Raw genomic sequence first — 6,434 nt, forward strand, 5'->3', positions numbered from 1 at the left:
ACCAGAGAGTACACATGGAGGGACCCATGACTCCAGCTGCATATGTAGCAGAGGAGGGCCCTGTTGAATATCAATGAGAGAAGAGGTCCTTCATCCTGGGCAGGCTTGTTGCCCCAGTGTAGGCGGATACTAGAGAAGTAAGGTGAGAGTGGGTGGGTGAGTGGAGCAGCAACCTCCTAGAAACAGAGGAGAGTGGAAATGGAGGTAGGGTTTTGGAAGGGAGACCACCAGGAAGTGAAACAACATTTGAAATATAAATAAATAAAATAACCAATAGAAAAGTGTTAAGATAAAATACGTACTCTTCCCTAAAAGGTGTCTGTGATAATGATGTATATCACAGTAAAGGGAATCAAATTGGGCAGTATCTAAGTCTTTTCTTCTTATGGATAGATCTATAATAATCATTTTTAGGTGCAACATGAAGAAAATTAATAACTGTACAGGCCATGTCTAATTCATAACGCATTGTCAGAAACTCGTATGGCCACTTATAAAGATTCAGTTTTAATAACCAAGAGAAATTGTTTAGCTTTTGTTAAGTCTAGCACTGTGGCAAAATACCATGTTTAATTTGTTCAGAAAGCATATCCTGAGCAAGTTCTAGAATACATAAATATTTTCAATCATTTATAAGAGAAAATAAATTCATTATTTTGTGAAAATGATACATTTGTAAATTTTATGATTGACTTATATGTTTAGCAATAGATTTACTCCCTGTCTAATGATAAAAGAGAAAAATGGATTTGAAATAAGACAATAAGTTGAGTTTTCTTTGCTGTTAACATGCTATAACAAAAGCAAATGTCCCACTAATAGCAAATAAAAGAAAAATGAACAATAAAAACTGATAAAACATTAAAATAACAAATAAACCAAGAATACCACCTAAAATCAGTATTTCAACTCATTGCTTTACTAAGAGTTACAACTGAATTCCTGTGTTTTTACAACTAAATAGAAATCCAAACCCTGTTTTAAAATGAGCAATAATTTCACCAAACATTTTAATTATAGGCTGGTTAATAACTATATGTGAAGCCATTAGGGTACTGATGTCGCTAAGAAAATGAATTCATCCATTTAAGATCAGCAGTAAATCACGGTAAGTTTGTGAATATAATTGAACTGCTAAAACAGATACAGAACAGATAGGAAAACTGGGTCAGAGGACAAACAGAAACTAATGGAATGAAGACAAGAAATAAAAGGAAAAGGACATGAATGATCCAGGCTTTGGCATTGGATAAAGGAAAAAGAAGAAAGAAAAAGAAAAGGACATGAATGCACATAGATATGGTTGAGGGAAAAGCTTACTATAGATGAAATGTAGAGCACAGGCAGACATGGGGTCATCATGGAGAGGTCTGAGTAGACATGACCCTGAGCCATGTGAGAAGAGCTTAGGGAGAATATCTGCTGACCAAAAGGGGCAACCTGTGCCTAGAAACAGGCCAAGAGAGTAGATAAAACCACCAGCTACCTAAAGTGACTGGATTGTATAGGGAATGCCAGCTAAGGGGGGAGAAGCCCAACCACTGGGCGGGAAAACTTTAAAGCAGGGAGTGGTATATACCAGCCATACTCTGTAACAGGTATAAAGTGAGCGTTACAGGAAGACACAGGCATATCAGCCATTTGTTTAGGGTTTGAGACCTAACACGCATCTTAGAGACTGAACCAAGCATCAGACTATATGCTTTGAATAAAGTTGGCTATTGCATGAGTCTTTCATCTGCCTTGGTGTTTAGGCTCTACTCTCCCAGGTTTACTGTTACAAGTAGTTGTAAATACTCAGTCAAAACTGGTAACTGGGCCTCTCAAGTGGGTGGAAAAAAAAGATTTATTAGGGACCAAGCTGCCAAAGCTAACTCGATATTTTATATATATATTTATTAAGGTTGTTATTTCCCTGATTTCTTTCACAGCTTGTTTATCCTTTGTATATAGGAAGGCTACTGATTTTCTTGATTTAATTTTATATCCAACCACTTTGCTAAAGTTGTTTATCAGCTATAGGAATTCTCTGGTGGAGGTTTTTGGGTCACTTAAGTGCATACTCATATCCTCTGAAGATAGTGATTATTTGACTTCTTTTTCAATTTTTATCTCTTTGACCTCCTTTTGTCTAATTCTCTAATTTCTCTAGCTAGAAGTCAAGTACTACATTGAATAGATATGGAGATAGTGTCTAGTCTAGTCCCTGATTTTAGTGGAATTGCATCAAGTTTCTCTCCATTTAGTTTGATGTTGCTAAATGGTGTGCTGTATATTGCTTTTACTATGTTTAGGTATGGGCCTTGAATTCCTGATCTTTCCAATGCTTTTATCATGAAGGGATGCAGAATATTTTCAAATGCTTCTTTAGCATCTAATGAGATACATGATCCTGTGGGTTTTTTTTTTTTTTTGCTTTGAGATTGTTTATGTAGTAGATTACTTTGATGTATTTCCATATATTGAACCATCCCTGCATCCTTGAAATGAAGCCTTGATCTAGATTTCGATATAGGATGATACATGAATTTTGTCTGGACCTTGGGGCATATCGACCATGAAAAGCAGATCATATACCTTCACCACCAACAGGTATACATTACCATTCTAAAATGCCAAGTGAAGAAATACTGAACCAAAGCAAGACCAAAACTCAGCTGGGAACCTACAAACTTAGAATCTCCATGCCTGTTGTTAAAGCTGTCTTCATATTTCTAAGTTCTTTCATCTTTGTTGACTGTAGCACAGTCCTCTTTCTTTATATGGTTCCACTGTAGATTTTCTCTGCAGATATCCCACATCTCTGGCATCTCTAATATCTCCTGGTATCCAAAGCAACTTCAACTTCATAGTTTCTTTTACCAGTCTCTGTAATCTACACATAATCTTGTGGGCTCCTCCAAAGAGCTTGGGTCACTTCTCTAGCTCTTCCCTCCATCAAGGACCACCCTCACCTTGGATAGCAGTATCTGAGAGAAGGGTGTTTGAGAGTGGTGAAACAAATGATTTGAACCAATAGTGGGTCTCAGGCGAGGGCCTGTGTCTGCTCTAAATTGCTCTGTAGACAGTTCTCTGTAGATAGCTCTTGGCTCTGTAGTCTGTGCAAGACAGCTTTCTGCTTGAAACAGCTCTCTCTCAAGACAGCTCTCTCTGCTTGAGACAGATCTCTCTTGCTAAAAAAAATCTGAAAGCTCTCAGGATAGTGAATAGATTTTTCAAACAAAGTCATAAAAGCTGCTAGAAAAATTTCTTCCTGTTAGAAAAATTCTAAATGTAATTCATGAATTTTCTGGTCAGAATCAGAAAGCCAGAAAACTCTTCAGACAGCTCTAGATAGCTGATTGAAAACATTCTAAAGGATCTATGTTAGCTCTCTTAGTAATTCTTGGGATTTCTGACCAAGGCCAGCAATCCTTTTAGAAAAGAAAATTCTAAAAGAGATATAAAAAAATTCTAAAAGAGCTGTGTTGACTCTTCATGGATTTTCCAACCACATTAGAAATTCTGTTAGAAAAATATTTTTGAAGATCTGTGTTCATTCTTCAGAGCTATCCAGACATCCCATGTCTTGCTAGAAAAAAATTGTAAAAAATAACTGCTATTGCTCTCTGCTAGCTCATCTCATGCAGACCAAAAGTCCAGTCTTTTAGTTACATTTGAATTCTTTGAAGCCTATTCCTTTTGATTGTAACCATTTTGTATTCAGTCTCCATTTTGTTCATCAGGTAAAATTAAGTTCATATTCTCAGACTCTACTTCCCCAAAGTAATTATTCGTAGCTAACACTAAAGATTTCTACTAATAGGCAAAAAAGGTTTGCATGAATTATTTATATTCTGAAATTACCCTGTTTACCACTGGCCCACTATCCCTCTATGTCACTCAGGCCCAATTAGCTTAAAGGATGGCAGAGAATAATTTATATAGTTAGCCTAAACGTTATACCCCTTCAGTGCTTGCTTTTAAACTTTTGAACCTAGTTTACGTATAAAAAGCCTACCATGACGGCAGATGAGTACCACAATTAGGCTTCCAAGTATTTTTTGAGGTCATGAATGTTGTGTATCAGAATGTGTGTTAAATAAAATATTCTTGTTGAGATTACGGGTTGTATGGTTTGTGTGGTGATTCTTAGACACCAACAAATTCAGTCATTTAGGTCATTTATTTTATATTCCTTCTTGACCGTCCAAGGAATTCCATGGCATTAGCCTCTTGACTCTTAGGAAAAGGACAATAAGTACATTTCTTTTAACATTGCAAAAGAATTCAAAGATCTTCCTGGATTTGTCAACATAGCTGAGTATGACCTTGCACTTCAATCACCACTCCCTAAATCTATGGATCTCCTTCTTTCTTATCTATCTGACAAACTGGTTCATAATGCAGTTGCCTGTTTTTCCAGGCCCAAGAATTTGCTCCTATAATTTACATTGGATCCCTGTATTTTAAAAATTGAGAAATTGTATATTTTTAACCCATATTTTCAGAGTTCTGTCCTGCAGCCTTAAGTGCTATTTTGAAGGTCATAGCATTCTACCATTTTTATGAGACATTTGTCATACCCTGGCCTCTTGAACTTCTGTTGTCTCTGATTATCATGGAGTCATTAAACTTGGCAGAGAGAGCATACCTCCAAGAAGGAGCATGAAAATATATACATTATTTTATAAGAAGCCTTCCACCCAAAGCAACCATCAACACTCATGGAATTCCATGACTTACTGGCTCTGTTCTAGGGGTAGAAACTATGTCACTCTGTTCCTTACATAGACAAGCAGGGCTTGGAAGCCCTTTTAGCACTCTAGGTTCTGGTTGACTCCACTCTACTGTTGCTCCTGTTCCTTTTGATCATTCCACAGTATTGGCATGTTCAATTTGCTGGAGTCTTCCACTGTAACTATGCTTCACCGTTAGGCTCTCTTCATGGTGACAGGCCTAAACTCTTTGCATCAGTCCTAGGCTGTCAATTCAAACTGAGGCTGCACCTTTACCAACGACCTTTCCTTGCTTTTCACAGTACTAATCCACAGCTACAATCCATGACTCCTTCATACCTGTAAAATCAGAACGACATTGGTAATTCTTACACATTACCAAGTCCAGCCACAGCATCTGGGCAATCTGTGAAACACAACTTCTTTTTGCTTTCAGAGGACACTTCTCAGAACATTTCCCCTCAGTGCTGGTAGTCTCTTCTTAATCACAACTAATTTCCTAGTTCTAGCTAAAAGCATCAATTGTCTCATTAGTACCTTCTATTCTTTGCTAAAGCCAGAGCTACATGGACTTGCTGCTTCCTGGTCCTGTAATATGGCACTTTGTTGTACTACATTATCACTAGCTTTCTGTTTTCTAACTCCTTCATTGCCTGTGACTAAGCCAAGGAACAGTCTCAGCTTGGTTGGCAGTCCTGAGGAATGGGTGTTTCAAGGAATCAACTTGAAGTTAATTATGGCATACAAGACAAGAGCCTTAAAGTCTGCTTGAGATGACTTCCTGGACAGCTCTATGTACATAGCTTTTGGCTTTGTGGCCTGCTGGAAACAATTCACTGCTGGTTGGCAGCTGTCTCCTTGAGCTAGCTCTCTGATAAAGACAGCTCTCTTAGGCTAGAAGAAATTTAAAAGCTCCTTGGACAGGTCATGGGTTTATTGAGCAAAGTCAAAAAAGTTGCTAGAAAAATTCTAAAAGAGTTGTGTTCACTCTCCAAGCAGTTCACTCTGCCTATATCTCTCTTGAAGATCAAAGCTGTTCTTTTATTTATCTATCAATTCAGTCATTTATTTACTCTGGGTTCTCTTTTGATTATCCTACAAATAGGCATTTTATGATGACAGCCACTTGATTCTTAGAAAAAGGTAGCAAGTACTTTTTTTAAAAACATGGTAAATGAATTCAGAGATTTGTCTGCTTTTGCAACAGCAGACAATAAACTATCTAGGTGAGATTTCATTTTCAGATTACTATGTCCACCATGCCTTTGCCTAAATTTGCTCTGTTCCAGGCTGACCTTGAATTTAGGAATCTTCCTACCTTTGTAAATATAAACAATAAATTTAGTTGGGTAGGTTCTTGTCCAATGATCATCAAACCCCACATCTCTTTACTTTTGTTTAATATCGTATGACACTCTGGCATGAAAGGCCCACTTTAACATTACAAACTACATTTTGCTTTCAGACTCCATTTTATGATTAGTTTGCCTTCTAAATGAACTCAGCTACTAGTCAGACCCCAACTTGTTCCAGAAGCCATGTCACCCTTGTAACAATCAAAATTCCCTTGGGTAAATAGCCACTCTAATCCCAGCAACAACAAATGCATTCTTTAGCTAATGTCTAAAGTAGATTGATTAAGCTAACAAACATTGATCATACCAAACTGAAATCATTACTAGCCAATAGAAATGCACCAAGTAAATGTCAAACAAT

The 6,434-nt window shown here is 37.2% G+C and overlaps 1 non-coding gene across 1 annotated transcript; it reads right to left on the reverse strand.

Annotated features, from left to right (window-relative positions):
* Nucleotides 1–5,647: 5,647 nt before the first annotated feature.
* LOC127679508 (U7 small nuclear RNA) lies at nt 5,648–5,708 on the reverse strand. The gene has a single exon (XR_007976811.1). It is a non-coding gene; the product is annotated as a U7 small nuclear RNA (small nuclear RNA).
* Nucleotides 5,709–6,434: the final 726 nt, after the last annotated feature.

Source organism: Apodemus sylvaticus, chromosome 2 (assembly GCF_947179515.1).
Source record: "Apodemus sylvaticus chromosome 2, mApoSyl1.1, whole genome shotgun sequence".
In the NCBI taxonomy this organism is placed as follows: domain Eukaryota; kingdom Metazoa; phylum Chordata; class Mammalia; order Rodentia; family Muridae; genus Apodemus; species Apodemus sylvaticus.